Source organism: Myotis myotis, unplaced genomic scaffold, assembly GCF_014108235.1.
Source record: "Myotis myotis isolate mMyoMyo1 unplaced genomic scaffold, mMyoMyo1.p scaffold_m19_p_13, whole genome shotgun sequence".
Classification (NCBI taxonomy): domain Eukaryota; kingdom Metazoa; phylum Chordata; class Mammalia; order Chiroptera; family Vespertilionidae; genus Myotis; species Myotis myotis.
Window position 1 is genome coordinate 37,760,681 of NW_023416317.1, and position 24,776 is coordinate 37,785,456.

A 24,776-nucleotide genomic window follows, 5' to 3' on the forward strand; every position below is an offset into this window, starting at 1 on the left:
GCCTCATCTATGAAGAATGAAGTTTTCTGGCCTTTGCCTCTGTTCCACTTATACCTGACATTTTAATTAGCAGAAAGATGTATTCCTTCTGTAAATGAATCTAGCACTATTTCAAGTCCGACCCCTCTTTGCTATGTCAAAAGGGTTTGTTTTAAAAAATTTTGGCTTGAGAATTCTTAGAGATTTTCAAGAAGTGTAAATATGCCAAGTGTTTATATACATGGAATTGCCTGTTCTGACCCATCACTTTTGGGAGAATAAATGAACCTCATTTATAGTGACTTTTTGAGCTAACTTGGGATGGTAGCAGTCATTGCAGCCAGCTACATTAGTTGCTCTCTTTGTCCCTTTTTGCCTCTAGAGAAAGCCAAAAGCACCCGTATGAATTAGGATTGATCAGTAGAATACATGCAAAGAACTGTAGTCCTCAAGTATATACGATCTACTTGGCAAGGTAAAGCACATATGTAAAGATTTAATTGTCCTTTAGGTATTGGAATTAAGGGTCCAAAGATAGTGGTGTTCATGCTGTGGGCATTAAGAGTTGGAGGCTTCTAACTGGAAATAGTCCTGGGTTTTGTTGAGAAGTGAGATTTCACCAGGACTTTGATTGCTGGTCATAATCATAGCCAGAGAGGAAGGAGTAGGTGTTTGGGGGTACAGTGGTCATGGGACTGAACACAGGACAAGCAAAATTTGGAGAGGTGAAGGCACAGGCCAGGCACAGAGAAGTACATGTAACCCAGTGCAGCAGTCATCTGTGGTGACCAGCACTGCATATCACCACTTTCCCACCTGATTTAAGGTCAAGTGGGATAGACAGTTCCACCTCAAGTGTCTACTATGATGGCTTTCTGCTTTTTTGGCTTCAGATCTTTCTTTGATGCCTAGAAAGTTTGCTCAGCACCACAGATATAACCCACCAGCGTCGGGGAATCAGTGTCTGTGTTTGCAGGTCTCAACGAAGGGAAGCTGGGAGTCAGTGGAAAATGTCCTAGAAAATGTCACAGGGACAATTCTGAGATGCATTCTACATGGTTGTGGAGAGAGCCCCTACTGGAACTGAGCCTCAGTTGCCCATGGTGCTAACCAGCTCAAGCACATCTCTGCACTGGTTTTCCTTCCTTCCTTCCCTCTTTTACATTCACTTTCCCATTCTCCTGCTCCCTGAAAACTGCTTCCAAAATAACCTCTGCACACCCAAATGCTTGTTGAAGACTCAGCTTTCGGGGGAAACCAAACTAAGAAAACCAGATTGGTGAAATAAGGCAGTATCCAGGGACAGAGAAAGGAATGTAGAATGGTAGGGTTGATGAAGGCTTGATATACTTTTTTTTTCTTTCTTTTAATGTAAGCAAGGATAGCATAACTTTCCTTCAAAGCACTATTTTAGCTATCCTGCTAAAGCTGCTTTAGAAGAAGTATCCCAAAACCTTTGATAAGTTCTCGGTTGCTTTATTTTTTTATTTTTTTTTCTTAATTAAATCTTTATTGTTCAGATTATTACATTTGTTCCTCTTTATTCCCCCCATAACTCCCCTCCTCCCATCTCCCGCCCCACCATCCGCCCTCATTCCCCACCCACTGTCCTCATCCATAGGTGCACGATTTTTGTCCAGTCTCTTCCCAAATCTCCCACACCCCTTTCCCCCCCAAGAATAGTCAGTCCATTCCCTTTCTATGTCCCTGATTCTATTATGATCACCAGATTATTTATTCACTTGATTCTTAGATTCACTTGTTGATAGATGCATGTTTGTTGTTCATAATTTGTATCTTTACCTTTTTCTTCTTCTTCCTCTTCTTAAAGGATACCTTTCAGCATTTCATATAATACTGGTTTGGTGGTGATGAACTCCTTTAGCTTTTCCTTATCTGTGAAGCTCTTTATCTGACCTTCAGTTCTGAATGATAGCTTTGCTGGATAAAGTAATCTTGGTTGTAGGTTCTTGCTTTTCATCACTTTGAATATTTCTTGCCACTCCCTTCTGGCCTGCAAAGTTTCTGTTGAGAAATCAGCTGACAGTCGTATGGGTATTCCCTTGTAGGTAACTGAGTTTCTTTCTCTTGCTGCTTTTAAGATTCTCTCTTTGTCTTTTGCTCTTGGCATTTTAATTATGATGTGTCTTGGTGTGGTCCTCTTTGGATTCCTTTTGTTTGGGGTTCTCCGTGCTTCCTGGACTTGTAAGTCTATTTCTTTCACCAGGTAGGGAAAGTTTTCTGTCATTATTTCTTCAAATAGGTTTTCAATATCTTGCTCTCTCTCATCTTCTGGCACCCCTATAATTCTGATGTTGGTACGCTTGAAGCTGTCCCAGAGGCTCCTTACACTGTCTTCATATTTTCGGATTCTTTTTTCATTTTGCTTTTCTGGTTGGGTGTTTTTAGCTTCTTCGCATTTCAAATCTTTGCCTTGATTCTTGCGGTCCTCTGGTCTGCTGTTGGGAGTCTGTATAATATTCGTTATTTCAGTCCGTGTATGTTTAATTTCTAGTTGGTTCTTTATCATAACATCGAGGGTCTCATTAGATTTGTTGAGGATCTCATTAAGTTTATCAGCGGCTTCTAGACAGTTCTTGAGAGACCTTAAAAGTGTGGTTCTGAACTGAATATCCTCCATTGACAGTTTTGTCCTGTTTCTTTGTCTCCGCATTTTTTATGCTTTCTTGGTGCACCCCCTAGTGGTCTTTGTGTGCAGTCCTCCTGTAGTTGAGCCTTGATTGTTGTAGTTAATACTAGGGGGATTTGACCTCCAGGCCAGCTGGCTGTGAGAATCCGATATACTTTTTTACTAATGAAAATAAGTATTCCTCCCTCCTTATTTGGTTTTCCTTTGCTTGCTTTTTCCTTGTTGTTATTTTTTTTTTAATATAAATTGTGCTTTTAGATTACAGTTCATGTGGAACTAGCATGAGCTATAGTTTATAGTCTTCATGGATTCTGAGGTTAGGGATTCTGTCCTGTTGTCTTCTCATGTCAGTAAATGACAGTCAGTTCTTCCCACTGAACAGTTCAAAAACGTTGAGGTCATCTCTGACTTCCTTCCATGTCTCACAATCCATCTTTATCTGTCAGAAAATCTTGTTGGCTCCATGTTCACAATATATGGAGAACCTGGCTATGTCTCAGCACCTCCACCACTACCGCTCTGGTTTAAGCCACAGATAGCTCTCCCTTGGATCACTGTTAAGAGCATCCTGGTCTCATTGCTTCTGCCTTTAACTCTTTATTCTATTCTCAGAGTGAGTGTGTTAAAATATAAGCCAGAGAATATCTTTCCAACCCTCAGCATTCTCCTATAGTTTTCCATTGTACTTTGAATAAAAGCCAGAATTCTTACAATGACTGAGTAAAGCCAAAGTTTTTACATGATTTTTCATCTTTCCTTTTTTTGATCTTTTTTCTTACTACTCTCCCCCTGGTTTCTTGCACTGCAACCCACTGGCCTCATTGCTGTAAGTCAGACAGGCCAGCATGCTCTTAACACAGAATTTTTGCACTTATGCAACCTCACATGGTCTGCTTTCCTCCTGGATATGCACATGGCTCACCTCCTCACCTTCTCAGGTGTTTACTCACCTGTCATTTCTCAGTCAGTCCTTTTTAGGCTTCCCTATCTAAAATTGTACCTTCCACCTGGATATTTCCTTTCCCCCTCCCCTGCTTTATTTTTTTCCTTTTGTATCTTTCACTATCTAATAAGCATTATTTTACTCATTAAAACGTTTTTTAACCTTTTTTCACCTTCCAGGAGGCAAACTCTATGAGAGCAGGTGCCTTTTCTTGAGTGAGTGGGAGAATCTCTTGTTCATTTTTTCTCTTCCAAGCCTAAAACAATACACAACACACACACACACACACACACACACACACACACACACACAGATTTATAGTGCATGAACAAAAAATTTAGTGGATATTTGATAAATGTGGGAATACTTAATAGTTATGCCCCAGCCTATTCAGTGGGTGCCAAAGAAATATGTATATTTGTGGATGACTGATAAATAAATAAATAAATAAATAAATAGTGGAAGAAGAGGTATGTGACTTTATTTAACCTCTCTGAGGCTCTAATACTTAACTTATGGAAGCGAATTACTAGTAAATAATGTATTTAAAGATCTTAGGAGAGAAAAGAACCTAGATAGATGGTAGGAATGACTGTTTATCAGAACTCATGTTCTGATTTTTAGCTCAGAAGCCAGAGTCTTGAGATTTATATCTTAAGCCATGAGAGGACCCTTTAGAAGTTTTATAAGTGATGTGTAAAATACTAAAAATCACTTCTCTTGCAATTCATTTTTCTCAGGAAAGCAGGTGGGAATGAATCCGCTGAAACCTTTGACTTGCTGAAAGCCTAATCTGAGTTTCTAGACTAGACCACAAGCTCCATCAGAACGGGTATGTAATCATCTTGCACACTGCAGTGTTTCTAGTGACTGCACCTGGTGTACATAAGTTCTCAGTAAATATCTGTTGAGTATACAAATAAAGACAACGTAACATTTTTTTTCTCCATCTAAGAAGTCCCATTAATGAGGCCAAGATTTTGCTAGGGACTATTTCTTCCCCCTGCAAGAAGCCACAGGTGTTGACTCCAACCAGCGTTCCTGACTCACTTCCTCCCTGGGCATTGGTTTGGATTGTGTCTCTCTTAGCAGCCTCTCTGCTGTTGCTGTTATCTATTCTCAGCACATGACTGACCCAGCATCTGTTCCTTTCTTACTGAATACAGTGCCGGGAGAGAAAGGCAGGAACTTTACTATTTCCACTCTATCACTGCCTTACCTTTAGGGAGTGATTATGTGGGTACCAGGAGGGAGAAAGAGAATGAATTGGGTGGAAATATTTGAGTTGTTTGTATAAGAGATTGAGCAGTGATTGCAAATGGGAGACATGGTAATGCACAATAGTGTCCTCCTGAGTTGTTAAGATTAGAGGGCGCCATCTACTATAATATAAAAAAATGAAGTATTCCTCCCATGGGGACTTTTCTACTTTTTAGAGAATAATTGTTCTCATTCGTGGGTAACATGTAGGATAGAAATAAAGTCTGTTAGTTTCAATGGTTGCATCTGGCTTAGTTTTTCTTGCATTCCTAGGAATGTAGTCTTTGCTAGTAAAACCAGCACAAGATGTTTACGTAGATGAACATCTGCTAGTTTGGATCATTTGGCTTTTTTTTTTTCCTGGAGGTGTGAGGAGAGGAGTTGAAGGGTGATGCAACGAGAATGACTTTTAAAGAGGACCTATTAACTGGATATTGGAAAAATGTATCATTCCATTGGTTGGAATTCAGTGCCATGGTCACATTTAACTTGAAAACAATCTGGATAATGTAGTTGTTTAAGTTGAGTTTCCTAGAAAATAGATTCTGAGGCAAGGACTAAGTACTGATGCTTTATCTGAGATATAAGTCCAGGACAGCAAGAGTGAGAGAAAAGGGAAATGGGGCAGAGAAGGATGGTATGCAATGCAACGCAAGGTAATGTCCTGGCTGTTACTTCACAAGAAGCTGAAAAAGATAAGAGGTCACTTAGCAGGTCAACCCAGTTGGCCAGGCTGCTTGGTGTAATCATGATTCAGAATTTTCCACTGGAGTGAGTCAGGGGAAGGGAATTCATCTGCCAAGCTCTCTCCCATCTCTTACCGCTCACTGGTCAAAGTTTGTCCCTCAGCACTATCGGTTTGTACTATCCAGCATCTTCAGCAACTTCTCAGAAGCCAAAACCAATGTCCTTGATGTTTTATTTCATCTAAATCTGAGTCAGAAAGTGTGAGGAGAAGACAGAGACTCAAGTATGGCTGGTTGGCTGCAGGTAGCAAAAATTCATGGGGCTGGTTGTAGTGGCAGAGTCTGTGATGCCAAAACAATCTGAAAAGTTACAAAAAGATGTCTTACAATCTCCCCCTTGCATATTAAGATCCATTTATGCCCTCCAATTATATCTGGTTTGCAACTAAAATATGAGAACATTTTTGGTTGTTGTTGTTAGAACAAGAGGATATTACATCTTCCTGGAAAGCAGAAGTAAAAGTCCAACCAGTTAGAATCACCTTGAAGTTGCATTTTTCTAGAAGAGACAGGGCAAGAGTGTCAGTGAAAAGCAACTACAATCCTTGCTGCTACAGCTGGTCCTGAGGCTGTCAGGGATATTTATCATCTCTGTCCTCCACCATTCATTGTCGATTTCCCTCACCCTCTGCCAGCACTTCCCATGATCCACTTGCCTAGATTTTCATTCTGAGGATTCTAAGCCTTTTGGTTCCTGGATATTATTGGATTGTGGTTATAACAGTTGGCCAATGACAGTTATTACTGGGCATGGAAATACTAAGACATAACATAGTGAATATCCTGTATTCATAGGCATGTTCCTCTGACCACATTCTGAGAAGCAACCTAACTTCTTACAATAATCAAGGTTGATTATCTCAGCCAACATAGTAACTTTTCTTTGACTGCCACTGTCATGAAGAGGTCAAACTATACTATTTGTAGATATGGCTTCTAGTTCAATGAAGTCACCATTCTCTCTCTGGTAAAAGTGTTCCTCTCCTCTGGGAATTGGGACCTGTAACCCAACAGAGCCTAGGGTTTTGGGAAAGGAAGCACAAATACCACAAGTGAATGATTGAGTATGATGGTGAGAGGGGACACTTCTGTTTGTATATCTTTGTTCTTGTACCTTTGTATTCAAGTTATTAGAGACATAGTACCATGTGTTAATTATTGGTGTGGCACATATACTGCATCCTGGACACACAAATCCTTAGTGTGTTGTTCTTCAGCCAGCACTTTAGCTGAGCCTTTAATAGATCATTCCACTGTTCTTTTAGGTTGGCTGCTCCTGAGTGATGAACCCATTTGGTAGAAAGGCATGGATGATCTTAAAAATATACTCATTTAGCCCTAACCAGTTTGGCTCAGAGGATAGAGTGTCGGCCTGCAGACTGAAGGGTCTCAGGTTCGATTCCGGTCAAGGGCATGTACCTTGGTTGTGGGCATATCCCCAGTAGGAGATATGCAGGAGGCAGCTGATCGATGTTTTGCTCTCATCAATGTTTCTAACTGTCTAGCCCTCTCCCTTCCTCTCTGTAAAAAATCAATAAAATATATTAAAATATATATATATATATTCATTTAATCAAGGATACAATGAAAACCAAAACAGGGTGTGTCAATAATTTCATAAGCTGTAAGCTATATGTGAAGAATCTAAATAATATACTCTTTAAAATATATATTTTAATTGATATTAGAGAGGAAGAGAGAGGGAGAGAGAGAGATAGAAATGTCAATGATGAGAGAGAACCATTGATTGACTACTTTCTGTATTCCCCACAATTCCAGTGTGTACCCTGGCTAGGAATTGAACAGTGACCACCTGCTTCATAGGTTGATGCTCAACCACTGAGCAACACTGGCCAGGCTGAATAATATACACTTAACAGAGAAAAATACATTTTATTATTAGATAGAAACTTAAGAGATCAACTAACTCAACTGGCCCACTTTACAAAAGAAAAATGGAGGCCCAGAGAGAAAGAGTGACTTGATAGCATCAACAGCTAATTAATTAATGGCTGAACCTATGCTTTCTCCAGTTGTTCTGATTTCTAGGGTCCTGAAAATTCTATTCTATCAAGCCATCTTTTAAATAAAAACTATGGGTTTATCTTTAGAAAAATCAGAGTGGATTTTTAGATACAAATCAGATCAGTTTCAAGGTTGCAAATAGTTTGTTCACCCTTTGCCATTTTATAGAGTAGAATTGTGTCTTTTTTCGTGGAAGTAGTTCAGCTTCTCATGCATAAGCAAGGGAAACATTCATCTTGAGGCAACAATTACTTTCCACTCCTTCGGGGCCTTGGTTAAACCTCACCTCCTCCAGCAAGCCTTCCCTACATTCTTTAGTTTATGACAAACTTGTCTTAACTCCCACAGAAACTATTGGCCATATTTTTATTATTTGCAACACAAAACAGTTTTTACAAGGTCATGATAAAATAAAGGAAAAGGAAAACTTTATTAAAACCCTGTCATTTCAACAGATTAAACCATTTTTTATTTTTCAAAGTTATACTCAGCCTTTGTATGCAAATATAATTTGTATATCATTGGATATTTTTGTAATCATGGCACAAATATATATTTGTAGTCATTGTCTCACTTGATATCACTGCATGCTAACTTTTTCAAGTTGCTACATGATTTTTGTAATTTTATGTTGATAGTGGTACTTATTACCTGTTGGATATTTCATAAGAATTTCACAATTAATATGTCTAAGAGTGGACTCAGCTTTTCCATTCAACACCGTTCTCTCTTATTATTATTCCCTACTTCCATTCAGTTTACAAGTCTAGTCCTTCTACTGCCTAAATACTTCTTACATATAAACTATTTTTTTCTCCAACAGTATCATTAGGTTAGGCTTTTTGAGGCCCATCAGACAAATAGACTAGTGCTGGCTACTACTAGTAGGTGGCTAGTAGTAGGTCTTTACAGTCAACTCTCCTATGGATGCACAAGTAGTCTTTATGAAATGAAAATTTGACGCTCTTCCTTCTTCACTTAAAGACATTGAATGATTCTCCTCTGTCTGTGAGGAGGTTGCCAGTACTAAAACTAGGGCTGTTTTACACAAAAATGTAGATTTCTGGCTTCTCTTGGAGAATTGAAGATCTGGCCACAGTGGGTCTGCATTCCAGAATGGCACCAGAAAGCTGAAGCTGAGTGGAGGCTGTTTCTATAGACAGGGCAAGTGCTCTCGAACCTCACAGAAGCCCCGTAATCTTTTATTGATTTTACCTCCCTGGCTTCTTTAAGCTTTTGAGTTTGAGACCCTTTACTGTACAGGCTAAAGCCTAGAAGCCTTTGGATGGCACACACAATTCTTCATCATAGGCCCTGTTGAGTTTTTAGCCGTACTATTCCATTTATTAAGAAATAAAGAGTGGCTTCTCAAATATGCCTTGGAGTCCCCTCCTTCCTTCCAGCCCCAGCTCTTTTTCTTTCTTCCAGACTTTGCTGCTTTATCACCTCCTCTTTGAAGACCTTCCTGATTTGCCATACCTACCAGGTGGCAGAATGATCTGGAAATGTCACTTCTCATCCTCGTTTACTCTAGATTTTCCCCTGTTCAGACTGGGAAGACAGGGCATGAAGCTTTCTCTTAACCGCTTCTTCCTTTCTCCTTCTCCTGCCTTTTTTTCTGTGCCTCTTTTCCCTGCTTTCCATCTTCTTAACACTTTTTGTCAATTTAATTCAGCAAACATTTAAAAGGTCCTATAAAAGACACTGGATGTTAGAGGGGAATTAGTGATGAGGGAGGGGTTCCTGCCATGGCAGGGTTTACATCTGCTGGGACAAATGCATGTGTGATGATAGTGACCAGGTGCTTCAGGCCAGGGACAGGCAATGTGCTGGGTGGATGATATTTACCAGTCCCCTTTGGCTATGAATGAAAGGTGATTGCTTATATTTAAAAAAGATTTCTTAAAAGGATAATGGAATGATGCATTTCTCATACCTCTTTCTTTTGCTTTTGTCTCATCTCTACATATCCTTAGCCACTTCAATATTTCATCAATTTTAAGATGTGAGAGTTAAGTTGTCTGAGTTTGTGTCTGACCCCATTACTTTATATCTCTGTGACATTGGGCAGGCTACTCTCCAGTAACCTCTTCCTGTCTCAGTTTTCTCATCTTCAAAATGAGAGAAATAATATCTACTTCATAGAACATTGAGGAAATTTAAGGAGATATCTATATAAAACACTTAATATGTCTTAAAAGAATAAGCACTCAATAAAATTAAGTGATTAATATAATCAATATTTAATTACCCACATGCTCACACATTATGTTCTGGTGACTTCCAAAGTTGTAATTAGGATTTTAGCTAACATCATTAAGAGAAATTTCAGTGCTGTGGTTAAGCATGTAGAGTCTGGAGCCAAACTGCTGGGATTCAGATCAGTCATTTCCTGCTTTGTGAGTTTCTCTGCATTTGTTTCCTCGTCTTTAACATGGAGATAATAGTATCAATGATATAAGATTGTGAAGATTAAATGAGTGCATATATATTTATAGAGCAGTATCTGGTACATAGGAGGTACTGAATAAATATTTTTGAATTACTTATTTTTATTAAGCTGCACTGAGAGCTTCATATATGTTATCTCTGGTATTCTGAGATAGCTTCACAAAATCCTATATAATAAAAGCCTAATATGCTAAGTGTATGGTTGTCTGGCTGGCCAGACACTTAGCATATTCAACCAATCAAAGAGTAATATGCTAATGAATGCTAAGGCCACTCAACCACTCGCTATGATGTGCACTGACCACCAGGGGGCAGACGCTCTGACCGGTAGGTTAGTTTGCTGCTGGGGTCCAGCCGATCGGGACTGAGTGAGACGGGCCGGACACACCCTGGAGCCCTCCTGCAGTCCCTTCCTGGCTGGCCAACCTCCTGCGTCCTTCCCCGACCCCAATCATGCACTGGTGGGGTCCCTCAGCCTGGCCTGCATCCTCTTGCAATCTGGGACCCCTTGGGGGATGTTGGAGAGCCAGTTTCAGCCCAACAGCAGAATGACTGGTTGCTATGATGCTCACTGACCACCAGGGGATAGACGCTCAATGCAGGAGCTGCCCTCTGGTGGTCAGTGCTCTCCCACAGGGGGAGCACTGCTCAGCTAGAAGCTGGGCTTATGGGTGGCAAGCACAGCGGCGGTGGCGGAAGCCTCTCCCGCCTCCACAGCAGAGCTAAGGATGTCCGACTGACAGCTTTTGAATTACTTATTTTTATTAAGCTGAACTGAAAGCTTCATATATGTTATCTCTGGTATATAAGCTGTCAGTCGGACATCCCCCGAGGGCTCCTGGACTGCAAGAGGGTGCACCTGGCTGAGGGATCCCCTGAGTGCATGAATTTTATGCACCTCTAGTAGAAGTATAATAGTAATCCTTGTACAGATGAAGAAACTGAGGCATGGAGAGTTTCAGTAGCTTGCCCAAGGGACACACCTCTTAAATAGCAGAGCTAGGACTTGGAGCCAGATATTTCTGAATCCAAAGCCTGAGCCTGTATTCACTGTCACTGTCCCTCTGAGTGCCAAATTCACACATGCGACTGTCTAGGAGGCATCTCCCAGAAGTTGTTTCATGGGCACTTTATGTTCAAAATTTCCAAAGCCAATCTCATCATGCTCCTGAACTTGCTCCCTCCTAAGACTCGCTATCTTTATAAATGGGACCACCAACTCTCCAGCTGCCTAAGCCAGAGAAATAGGGGTTGAATTTGATTGTTCCTTTCCATCCCCACCTGCTCAATCAAGCGCCAATACCTGTGGCTTCTAACTCCTAATGATCTCTTGTATTGGTCCATTTTTTCCCCCTATTTTCACTGCCACCACCCTAGTCCAAGTTGCCATCATTTCTTTTTGAGCAAATGCAAGTACCTTCTAATTGAGCTATTTAATTGCTTAATGAGGCACAGAATGTTATTTTCACCTGGATTCCCTTGAAAGCATGCTCTATCTTCATAGGTAAAGATTGGAATAGAGTCTCCCCCCCACCCCCCCACATACACACATTCCAAGCTCTTCTGGTATATCATAGTTAAGGATATTAGGTGATACCAAGAAGTTAGGGCAAGAGGAAAGTTACTTTTTTATGAGCATAGAGGAAAGAATTTTGTGGTCACATACCCAGTAGAGAGGTGGTGAGAAGATGGAAAGAGGAAAGAGAAGGGAGGAGGAGTAAGGGTGAAGAGCCAAAAGATGGTTAGAAGATGGGGGCCAGTGAAAGTTCACAGGTTGGAGAAACAACAAATATTTAAAAAACACAATAGTTTAATTGCAAGTATTGTTTGCTTTGCTCTGAAGTAATTTCTTCCCATTTCCTCATAAAAATTTTCAAAATTTTTTAAGAACTTGGGAAAGTATACCTGTTTTGGGTAAGCTGAGCCTCATTTGTGACGAGGTTAATGTAGTGTGTTACAGAGAAACCATAAGCCCAGAAGGCAAAGGAGGCCATGAGAAATTGAACCATAGAAATTTGCAGAAACTTTAGAGCCATACTTTGGCCTTCTATTAGGTCATGGAGTTGCTGAGAGCTAAAGACAGTTATTCTGAGATCTCCAAAGAGATGAGGGATACCCAACTGACATCTGATTTACATTAGCATGTACACAAAATCAGTATTCCCTGCATGACAAAGTGATGCTCTAAAAGAAGCATGCAAATATAGAATTTCTTTTCTTCTTTGTGAAGATATAGCCAAGTAAGTAATTGTTTTAATTTCAGGATTGAATAAATCAGAAGCTGATTTGAAAATGGCATTCCAACCAGCTGGATTTGATTCACAGTTTTGCCTCCTAGTTCCAAGGGCTTTGTCAATTACACTTTAAATTTATATTGTAGTTATTTATGCTTGCATATTTCCTCCCTATTACACTACAAGGCCCATCATAGAATCCAGGTCAGATCAGCACTGCAACTCTGGAGAGTGCCAAGCACAGTGTTTTCCCAAAGTGATTGAGTCAAATGCTGATTAAATGAATATATATATTTTTCTGTCTGAAACACTACCTGATGATTGTGGTAGAATGGTAAAGGGAACAATTTAAGAAATCACTTTATATAATTTGGAATCATAAAGATTTTCTCAAAATTTGCCATTCAGTCTGTTAATCCATTGAAATCATGAATGCGTTTATGATGTTTATTATTTTAGACTTGTAACTATTTTATAATTCCATTTTTCTTATTATAAGTAGGCCTAAAAGACTGAGGTTTGTTTTTGTTTGTTTGTTTGTTTTGTTTTGTTTGTTTTTTGTGGGTGGGGTAGGGGAGGTAATTTCAAGACCTGTACTAAAGTAACTGTTGGTTTATATTTTTACTTCTAGTTTTAAAATTATTCTTATTATTTTGGCTATTTCCTCCAATTAACTCTTATCTGATTAGTATTTTGTAAACCATTTTTTTTTCCTCAGGGAATTAGCCCTTTTAATTTTGGATTACAGAATCTATTTTGAGAGTTTCTTGATGGTTTAGATTTATTAAAAAAATTCCAGACTTAAAAAAAGTGATGTTTTATTAAAAATGTCCTTTAAGCCCTAACCGGTTTGGCTCAGTGGATAGAGCATTGGCCTGCAGACTCAAGGATCCCAGGTTCGATTCCGGCCAAGGGCATGTACCTTGGTTTCAGGCACATACCCAGTAGGGAGTGTGCAGGAGGCAGCTGATTGATACTTCTTTCTCATTGATGTTTCTCTCTATCCTTCTCCCTTCCTCTCTGGAAAAACATCAATAAAACATATTTTAAAAAATGTCCTTTAATAATCTTATATAATAAAAGCCTAATATGCAAATTGTCCCCTCAGGTGGTCATTCGACCAGGAGTTCAACTGGGAGAGTGAGAGTTTGACTGCTTGCTATGACATGCGCTGACCACCAGGGCGTGGCACGGAACATGGTGGGCATCGGCAAAGCAGCGCTGGCAGCGGGTGGCAGTGGAGGCACTGCTGGCCCCGATGGGCCCCGACTAGAGCGGGACTGCGGCGGGATGGTGGAGCAGGTGAGTGGGTGGCGCCAGGCCAAGGTGGATGAGAGCGGGGGCCCAATCCCCACAGGGCACCCTGAGGGACCCCACTCATGTATGAATTCATGCACTGGGACTCTAGTTAAATATATTTGGACTATTATTTACAATGGACAGTCTTTAGATTTGGTGAAGGGGCAGATTTAGTCTTTTTTCCTTGGCAATAATAAACCTGCCTGCCACTCAGCTTGGACCAGCAACATCAGTGTAACTTGGGAGTTTGATGGAAACGCAATGTCTAATGCCTCAACCCAGACCTATTGAATCAGAATCTGCATTTTAACAACATCCCCAGGAGATTTGTATGCACATTAAGGTTTGAGAAAAGCAAATCAATTGACTTTTTTTTTTTAAAAATTCACCCCACTGCAAAAGCAACTAACTATAACATATTCTTCAATGCCGGCCACAGCTTGGAATTCTGATTTATTTGATGGCTTAATGTTTATTGACTACACCTGGTGTGCTAGATGCTGCAAGGAAAATTCAAACCACGCAGCCATTGTTCTATAGTTACTGTACTCCAAAATAAGAAGATACAATTTACTTTTTTTTCTTTAACTGGTTCTTTACAAAAATACACATGAATTAAAAGAAGAAAAAGAGTGGGGTAGAAGAGACAGATTAGTGTCCCACTTCAGGGGATGTGCTCATTGTTAAAATAAGAGTAGGTAAGGGATGTTCACATACACAAGCATAAATGAGGGGAATTCCATCAATCATTTAGATGTTTGGTCTAGGAAAAGCAAACATCTGGATGGCTGAATTTTGTGTAGACAAGGTATCTGGATAATTGCTTGCATTTTGTTCTTCTCCTCCAAATGTTTCAGCTTTGTGTTGATGTAGCTCAAGCCTATTGCTCTCAGACATTTCATGAATTTTTAGTAGAAAAAGTTCTGAAAGCATTGATTTCCTGTCTACATTCCATTATTCATGAAAATTATAGTCTTTTAAACCAACCATTTGGTCAAGTTTCCCCCCCTTGTGTTAAATTGCCATTTTATATAGTGGATATAGGAGACATTCTTAGTCACTATTATTAAGATATGTATGTTGAAGTGAAAGTAAGAATTTTGAAGGGGTCCAGATTTTTTCAACCCCAAATATGCCATTTTGGCACAAGGATTATTTTAAGTGGAAGGCAAATGAGAACCAAAAGATATAAGAAGAGTGTTTTGCCCTCTCCTGCCCTGTACCAGGAATGGAAGAGCAACGCTTATCAGTATACTCTGCACTGAGTCTGCACTACCAAACCTTACTAAAATAACCCTTTTCCTCCATTAGTTTCCCCCATATTTCCTAGTCACCTTTCTACAATTTATTGTTCCTCAAAGTCCAACCTACTTCCCTCTGTTAAAATGGTAAATATAAGCCTGTGGGTCTATCTGCTTGAGTTTCACTTTGTTTTTTTCTGTGAACTTCTGTGCATGCAAACTGTTAATACACTTGTATTCTTTTTTCCTGCTGACGGGTCATTTCCAGTTAAATTTGCATTCCCCCAGTCACTGAATCTATGTGGGTAGAGGAAAAGATTTCAAGCCATTTTGATGACCATTTTAACTCTACTAAAGTTCCTTTTCAGAAACTTAATAAATCATTTTAAGAGAGGAAAGGAAGAAATAAAGAAGGAAGGATAAGAAGGTAAGAAATGAAGCATGCGGGAAGTCTGAAACATCAATAGAAATAGAATGAGAGTTTTTGGGAATTGGCTCTTTAATCATCTGTTTCATCTAATCATTGTTCAACCTGTCAATGACTGCAGGCACCGTATATGGAGAAATTATTATTGTCACACCCCAAGCCTGCAGTGAGGTCAACTGCTGGATCAATAACAACTTTGCTCCATCAGATAATGAATCTAAATGAGAATTGCCACTGTTAATCAGGTATCTTGAAATTCTTGAACAGGGCACTATTATAAATGATTGCTGACTATTCTTCTCCCTTTAACCTCAGTGGACTTTGCTCACCCATATTTTTAATGAACTAATTTAGTTCAGGGCATTTAAAATGCTCAAATCTTTTCAAAATTCTCCCCAGGGAGGTTATTCTTGGAGTAGATATCAGGAAGAATGCCCTTTCTTTATTTGTAGGGATATATTTGGCACATTCTAATTTTTTTCTTAGAGGAGCATGTTTCCAAGGAAGACTTTGGTTTCACATTTCACTTAGCACTTAGTTCTTTCCCTCATAGAATGGTAGCATTTTGAAATTCAGCAAAAATACACAATGTTCTTTACGGGGTATTAAACAAAAGTCAAAGCTTTGGAAAATTACAACCTTCAGTGCACAAGGAGATGTCTTCTGCTTTTATGGAAGTTAATTAGTAATGAAAAGTCTTTTAGGAAAAAAAATGTTGAGTTAAACTGAGGCTATGGGAAAGTTTTAACAATGAAAAGGTATTTTATTCATTAAAAAAGACTGAGATTTTTGCAGTTATGAATATTAGTTAGTTTACATTTTTGTGGTCTTTGTCCTTTATATGTATTAAGATCTGAAATTTTAAAATTTAGAGTTTGCATTTGCCTGTACAACACTGAGAAGAACCCATGATATTATTTCTTTTTCTTTTTTTAAAAATATATTTTATTGTTTTTTTACAGAAAGGAAAGGAGAGGGATAGAGAGTAAGAAACATTGATGAGAGAGAAACATAGATCAGCTGCCTCCTGCACACCCCCTACTGGGGATGTGCCCACAACCAAGGTACATGCCCCTGACCGGAATTGAACCTGGGACCCTTCAGTCCACAGGCCGACGCTCTATCCACTGAGCCAAACCGGTTAGGGCGATATTATTTCTTAAGTAATTTTATAATAGCAGGGTTGACATTATAGTTACTAGACATATGCCACTCAAGTGCATTTTGCTTTCCAATTTATCTCTCATATCTAGATGATGGGACTGAACTGGCAAAGACAAGACAGTCAAAAAATGTTGATTTTTTATTTTTTGTCTTTCTGACTTGACTGGTAAATTAGCAAATGTAGTTAAAATACTATGTGTGCATCCAAAGGTATGTGTGTGTGTGTGTGTGTGTGTGTGTGTGTGTGTATGGAAATGAGTTGTTCCAGCATCTCATTAAAAACTTTTATTGGTATTGAGATCAACCTTGATCTCCAGAAACCTCCCTTTTTATTCAGACAAGCTCTCTATAGCTTCAAGCATGAAAACACATATCTCTTTAGGTTGCCTAAATGTTAGATATTTTAATCGCTGCCATTTATGGCATTTATGGGCCACCGTTTCCAGTTATTGTTGCAAAAGAAAGCTTCTCAACATGCAGTACAACAACAAACATGGGTTAGGAATTCAGACAGGGTATGTGGGATGTTTTTTTCTTTCGAATTCTGGAGCTTCAGCTGGAAAGACTTAAATGGCTGAGCAATGGCTCAGATGATCGGGGGCTGGAATTATTTGGAAACTTCTTTATTTGTATGTCAGATACGTGGGCCAGGATGATGCAAAGGCTGGGCTCCGCTGGAGCTGTTGACAGGAGCACATCCACATGGCCTCTCCATGTGGAGGTGCCTCTGTGGTGAGGCGGCTGGGCTCTCAGTGGGAGCGCTCCAAGGGAGAGCATCAGGAAGGATTCTGAGAGAGCCAGGCGGAACTGCATGGCTTTTGGTGACCTAGCCTCAGAGATCACAGAATGTTACTTCTTTGATCAAAGCAGTGACAGGCTTGCCCCTATCCAGGAAGTGGTGTTACAGATCTCACCCCTGGAAGGGAGCGATATCAAAGTTTGTGATTGTTTTTGTTTGAATTTATTTAAGGATACTTTGCATCTCCCAATATTACCCAGTTTATCAGTCTATACACAGTGGGTTCCAGAAAAATGTAAGGGGAAAAGTAAATTGCTATGAGAATATAACATGAATTATGTTTCTTCCAAGGCTCCTTGCAGTCAGGCTGTTGCATTAGTGTTCTCTCGGATGTGGCCATTATTAACTAGAGTTCTATTAGTTGTTCATTTGTGGCATAAAATAGACCCAAATACAGAGATTACTTTTAAACTGAGCCATTGTTTTATGAATGTTAGAGCACAAATCAATGCATATTGACTGGGTTTGTGTAGATGAATATGATAGCATTGCCCTCAACAAAACATGGTTCATTTCTTCAAAAAAAAAAAATGCACAAGGCTAGAACAAAAATAAGAAGCAATTAAATTTTTCAAGATATTGAATTTTAGGTACTGTGCTAATACGTTCATTTCTTCAAATGCTTGAAGCTGTATGAACAGGTGCTACACTTTCTGAAGTACTTGCTTCTGTGTGGATGATTGTGGGCAAAGATCAGAGGAGTATATTAACTATGGTAACACTCCTGTGACACTCTGATGAGCATCTATCATTTCTGTTGACATGAACCTTGTCAGGCAGGTATAATCATCTCAAATTTACAAATAATCAAATTGATGTCAGAGGTTTTCTGCCACATGTCTAAGGTCATTTCCGTGAGGTGCTGATAAGGAGATTTGAACTTCTCAGACATGAATGCCTTTGAAAAGTCATAACTAATTCTTAGCTAAATTTAAGTACTCCTTCTCTATGATCTAATTATTTTATATGTTTGTTTCTCCCCACTTGAGTTGCAAGAAAGGACTTTGTCTCATATATTTACTCCCACTAAGGATTTGACCCAAAGTGATAAAGGAAATGCTTGAGTGATTGAAGGTTCTGGCAAAGGAAAACTTGATAAAAATTTACATAAAGTGTTTCTAATTGTTTTTGTTGGGATAAAGGACACTCCCTGAAATCCCATTCTTACATCTCTTTCAGTACCATCAAGCAATGAGTTTAGGAACATCAAATCAATCATAAAAACAAATGAATAAGCTCCATTTCATTTGAGTCCTCAGTGTTGCACAGGAGGATTGGGACACTATTACATTTACACAACCAGAGGCTAGCTAGCCCATTCAGGATTCATGTTCTATTGATTCTTCTCTGCCTACATTTTCTTAAAAGCAATACTCCTTACCCAATGTTATATTTCATAAGTGAGAGCTGGAAATTGGTATCTTCCCTCTGCAACATAATGAGCTGTTGAATTTACTTTTTCAGTAGAGGAATAGCAGAGAAGAAAACAGACACTAAGAGAGCAAATTGAATATACCAACACACAGTTTGATTGATTCATTGAAGAGTAAATGAAAAATAAAAGTAAAAAAAGTGTAATTAAAAATTAAGGGGAACAGGACTGGTTTTCTATCTTATGGTTCGACCCTTGGTGGGTAGCAACCTCAGGACATGCAGGTTGCTATGCAGGCAAGTGGTTTTAACTGGTGAGTGTCATTGAATGGCTTCTACTCTCACTCAGCAATGTAAGTCTCATCAATACGAAGTGCTGGAGGAAGCCGAACACCTTCTTTAACGGCTGTGATATGGTAGCCAGTGGTGCTGGTTCAGGCATCACTCTGAAAAAAACTTTGCATTGGGGAAGTTTTCCAATGCAAAGGTGGCCAGATATATTTAGCCAGTGCCTCCACTACATAGTCAAAGGGCATTTGTACTCCACACAGACACAGTGAAGGCTACATCTCTATTCACATATTGCATCCAAGGCAGCATTCCTTGGAACAGATGCTGGGTTTGAGCATTGTAAAGCTTGTGTACCATGTGAATATCTGGCCTGGCATTGCCATGATTTACTTCCTCATAAAAAGTGTTAAAATCTATGGCAATGAGGCCCTTAAGCTTATGAGGGACATGAGGTCCGAGCTGACTGGCTGGGTAGTTGGTATGGTTGTAATGCTCCACTGGCAATGGCGAGATTGGTACCCGCTCCTCTGCCAAGGTCTGTATGTTTGTTATAGAGGAAGGACACAATTTGTTGAAGTGAAATTAAGGCTTGAAAAGCTGAAGAACTGTTGGAGTAAGCCGTATGATTAATGTTTGTTTTTCTCTTTAATTGTGTCAACTATACTTAATGAAAATTCTTGATTCATTTAAAACATTTTATTAATTTGTAATAAGTGCTCACACAAGCGCTATAAGAAGTAAAGGTTCAGCCCTAGGTAGACCTCAAATGTCTAATTACTTTGAAAAATTTCCCAGGATGTACATTTGGTAGCTTATTACACTGACATCCACGACACACACACACCACACACACACACACACACACACACACACACACACACACACACACGGATTTTCATTTAGTCACTCATTCAGCAATATTTTATTGAGCTTTTATTTTTGTACTGACTGTGTTACATACTGGATGAAAAGATGAGTAAGACTCCTGACTTGAAGGTTTTTGTGTGTAGTAAGATGTAATTGGAGTGCTAATTTTTCTTTCCTCTATGGATTTTGAAATTACATTGGCTGCATTGACCAGCATCGTATAAAAGAAAAGTAGAGATTGTGAATTATGAAGTGAGCTTCAGACTGTCTTTGGAGAACCTGTACTGATGTAGATGTGAGAAAAGGTTTGGAAGTCATCTGTCTTATTAAGAATTTGGATTCTGACTTACTGTTTGCCTTCAGGGGTACAAGTAATTTGCTTTCCAGGACTGGGAACAGGTCCAATTTGCCTTCTGAAATTTCTGCCCCCAGGCAGTTCCAATCATTTAAAAGTTATGACTAGAGCATAGGTGGTGCCTTTATGTCTCTGATGTCATCAGACACCACACCTTCCCTTTTTGAGGGAGGCTAGGCCAGTAGTGGTTTTATTTGCAAGTTACAGATTGACATATTGCTTGTCAAGGTCATATGGCTGCCAAGTATTGGAGCAAAGACTCAGTTGGCTTCTAACCATAATCAACAAAGTAAATTTTTCTCAGGTAGCAAATGTCCAGGGTTGCCTTTGCCAATTTTGAGAGCAGCAAACAAGTGTTCCATCTACCAAAACCTTACCACCTTCTTTCCTCTCTACGTAGGACTGAGGATAAGTAGAATAACAACAGGAAGTAGAAGTGACATGCTCAGTATTTTTGGTTCTTACCTGGAAATTTTGGTTCTGAAAGGGGAAAGCATTTCCTGAGCTGCAAACATCAGAAGTGCCTCCCTCCCTTCATCATATCACCACACAGAGGTAGATAGTATGTTCTCCTTATATAACCAAAGAAACTGAGTCTCAGAGGGTTGAAATAATTGGCTCATAATTACACAGGTTGTAATTGGCTGTGTTTATTCAGGTCCCATCTGCCATCAAGTTTTCTATATTGTTGGATACTCTAGGTCCTTGAACAGCAGTGCAGGAGAGAAAAATGGAGGGGTAGCTAGGTTGTAAAAGGAAGCCAGAAGAGCTAGGTGAATCCTGCTGACCCAGGACAGCAGGAGAGTGGGAGGAGCTGGAGAGGGAGGGAGAGAAGTTGGCCCCTGTGGAGACGCTTTGGTGTGTGAATGTTTAAGACACTGCGTCTCCTCCAGGCAGAACAATGTTCTCTTTATACCCTTCCTTCATTTCAGAGGTTATGTAATTCTGTCAGTGTTCTTTTCGTGGACATAATTATAGGAAACTTCTTAAAACAAATTTACTAGTAGAAAATTATTTTAAATTGTATATTTATAAAACATATTATCTTGGTGATTACATCCTAAAATTAAAATTCCCAGAGGGCCTTTTATTCACATTTATGACAGAGTTTTTTCACATGGCTGATATTGCTTCTCATGTTTCGGACCCACATAAGCCTTTCTAATAAGGAGCTCAAATTCTTCTAGTGGGTGGGTGCTTCGCTGCACAGAGGTTAGGCACAGACAGATAGCCTTCAAATCCTGACTCTCGTACAGCTGCCTTATCTTGGCAAGGGTCTCAACCTCTTTTAACATAACTACAAAGTGGAGTCATTTCCATAACTCTGTGATGTTGTGAAGATTAAGTGACACATGATATGAGGTCTAATGCAGGGTCTCCTGTAAAATAAGGGGCCAGTCTCTGTTAGTTTTCTTCCCCTTTCCTCCCCACATGAGGGAGGATTGGCTTCAATCTGTTGCCTTATTTTGTAGATGGAAAAATAAAAACAGGAGTGAAGGATTTACCAAATTTCCAAGAAGAATCCCATTAACTTCCAATTTGCTATTCTAGCTACTGACTCTATTAGATCTACCTATTGGATCAATTCTAGATCTACAGACAGGAAAGAGACCCAGTAGGAGGAATGACCCTAACATGGGGCTGTTGAAAGATGCTGATTCTGTCAGTGCGACATTTTCTGGGGCACCAGAAATGTGGGAGAAGTGGTGCCTGTGCTTCTAGCTCCCTACCACTCTTGGCCTGTTTTTGTGACAGGTGGACTTTACTTCTCTTCTAGGACTTACACTTTTTCTTCTATTATTATGTTACGTATATAAACTTGCCTGTTTCCACCACTAGATCCTGAGTGTATGGAGGATTGAGGTACGTACTACTCACCTCGTATCTTGCACAGTACCGCATCCAATGCCTCTTAGGTTGCTAATCAGAAAAACTGGAGCAGGTTTGGTATGAGATGGTATGATGATGTTGAAATTCATAGCAAAGTTATGATTCTGTTACAGTAACTGAATACACACACACAGGCATATACTCACATACACACATACTTACCTGCTCAAGATATTGCCATCCAAAGGGCATAGTGTGATCAGTATGGTTGACTGTTTCCTTCTCGCATTAGCTTTAAGGTGAAATTATTGAAGGCTTCTCTTCAGCATTGTGAAACTAACCCTTGTTAAACTTATTTGATTGCTTATTTATTGTTTCTCTTTCCTGCTAATATGTGAGCATCATGAGAACTGAAACCTATCTTGTTCTCCACTATATCCAGTGCATTAGAATAGTCTAAACATGGTCTGACTTCAGCTTATATTTGTTGAATAAATTATAATGGATAAAAAGTTATCACTTCCTTTATACTGTTTGCCTGTAAGGCAAGAGTACCAGAAAGATGACAAGGTTCTAGCCATTATTGCAACCAAGTCACTTGTACAGGCATGTTACTAGAGCCCTTGTAAAGAAAGGGGTTGGGGTAACTGTCAAGATGTTATGGCTTTTGGGGTCCACAACACCTACAAGTGGCCTCCTCAAAGGTTAAAGAATTCCAGTAAGATCCATGTTATGGGGCTGTCTATATTGATAGAAGAGTTGACATAGAGTTGGTGTAATAACTCTAAATTAGGATGACAGAAGCTAACTTTAATAGTTCAATAATCACACTGTAGACACTCATCATTTCTCATATCTTTTGACTTACTTTTTACTCATCTGTCTAAATTTCCTTCTCTTTTAGTGCCAAATCACATTCCTACTCTTCTATTTATCCTGTGAAGAGGAGGAACTTACACCTAGAATTATGCCTTCTTTCTCCCCCCAACTCTTCAAGGCTCACACACTAATTTTAAAGGATAAACCTCTATTTCATCTGTCTAAGACACCTGGAAATTCTGTGTGATAAGTTTCTTCTTTTTGGCATTTAATTTAATATTATCCTATATAATAAAAGGCTAATATGCAATTTGTCCCCTCGATCATAAGTTTGACTAGGAGTTCGACCAGGGGGCAGGGTTGGCCAACTGCCTGCAGCCCCTCCCTGCAGCTGGCCCCATCCCTGATCATTGCCCCCACTCTGATCAGGGATGGGGCCAGTCTGCCAACCACCCTCGGTTGCTCGCTGAGGTTGGCCCCACCCTTGATTACCATCCCCCACCCCCCTATTGGGGGCGGGGCTTGCCAGCCAACCTCCCGCATCCCCTCCTCCTGGCTGGCCTGGCCTGATCAGCCCCAATCAGGGCAGGCCAGCTGGATCCACCTGTGCATAAATTCATGCACCAGGCCTCTAGTTGATACAATAATTTATTTCAGTGGATACAAGTTCTCGATGACTGAAACTCCACAGAAAAGCAAGACTTGCCTACCTTACTCTCCTGGAAGATTTTCACCCCTGTACAAAGACAATATTTGCCACTCTCCTGGATTCACCCCATTTCTTTTCTTTTCTTCCTATTTACAAAGTAGTTCCCACATTTCCTATAGCTGAGTTAATTTAGTCACTGCTAAATTATAGGAAACTTCATCATATCACCACAGAGAGGTGATTATAGCCAGTATCTGATTTGTGCTGTTCTGCTGAGAGATAATATGTCCCCAAGTAAGTCATTGTTATCTCATCGGACACTCAATTTTGTATGTTTAGGGATTGATGACTTTGAAATGTTTAATTCACTATTTAGTTAAAACTTTGGGAGAGGAGAAATAATTAAAATATTAAGCAATAGGATATTGTAAACAATATTTATGTTTTTATGCTTCTATAAATATACTTTAGAAATATAATTTCTACTCCCATTGTTTTTCTTAACACTTTCTGTGCTGCTACATGGAACTTAATAATGATATTTTTAAAAATATATTTTTATTGATTTTAGAAAGGAAGGGAGAGGGAGAGGGAGAGAGAGAGAAACATCAATGATGAGAAAGAATTCATTGATCAGCTGCCTTTTGCATGCCCCCTTCTGGGGATCGAACCCACAACCCGGGCATGTGCCCTTGAACAGAATCGAACCTGGGACCCTTCAGTTCACAGGCTGACGCTCTATCTACTGAGCCAAACCAGCTAGGGCCATAATGATACTTTTTAATGAAACATACTATTCCATTGAGTGGCTATATCATGATTGATTTAACTATTCCCTTGTTATTGACTACCTTCAACTTTTCATTATTCACTGTTTGGGTTATCTTTATGAATGTGCTTTTTTTCATACTTTGTCTTTTTACTTTCTAAAGGTATTATTTATTTGATAAAAATGATGGGTATTAATTAAGAAAAGAACCATTTTGAAAAGTAAGACAATAAGGGCAAAAATATCCATCCCCAATTTCACTATCCTGATAGAGTGATAGTTAATATTAGGTGAATATTATTTCAGATATCTTCCTATGCCAAGAGATTAGCAGAGATTCTGTTGTGTAAATATTAAATCTCTAGCCTCTTAAAATATGTGTCTCTGTAGCTCTCTATCCCCAGATCCAGGAGGCTTATGTCACAGGGAAGGAGAGACTGGGCTGGAATTATCTCATGAGTTTTCAAAAAACAATACAGATGCTGAAGCACTTTTCCCAGAAATTTTAAAGTCTTCCAGGTAAACCCACCAGCTTTGAGGTTTAACGCATGTATTTATCTTAAAACCTTCATAGCAAAACAATAGGTCTGAAAACTGGTGTTGAGAA

At 39.4% G+C, this 24,776-nt stretch overlaps 2 long non-coding RNA genes across 5 annotated transcripts in view; both read left to right on the forward strand.

Moving 5' to 3' along the window:
• Positions 1-366: 366 nt before the first annotated feature.
• LOC118668551 lies at positions 367-13,447 on the forward strand. The gene is made up of 3 exons (XR_004971682.1): positions 367-454; positions 4,313-4,404; positions 13,397-13,447. It is a non-coding gene; the product is annotated as an uncharacterized LOC118668551 (long non-coding RNA).
• An 87-nt stretch (positions 13,448-13,534) lies between these two features.
• The window catches only part of LOC118668657, a 30,131-nt gene continuing 18,889 nt past the window's right edge, over positions 13,535-24,776 (forward strand). For 3 of the 4 annotated variants that reach the window (XR_004971695.1, XR_004971697.1, XR_004971698.1), the window contains exons 1-3: positions 13,551-13,590; positions 15,186-15,255; positions 15,377-15,500. This is a non-coding gene — a long non-coding RNA (uncharacterized LOC118668657). Of the gene's footprint in view, positions 13,591-15,185; positions 15,256-15,376; positions 15,501-24,776 lie in introns of all 4 variants that reach the window. The other variant, XR_004971696.1, reaches the window with a different exon arrangement.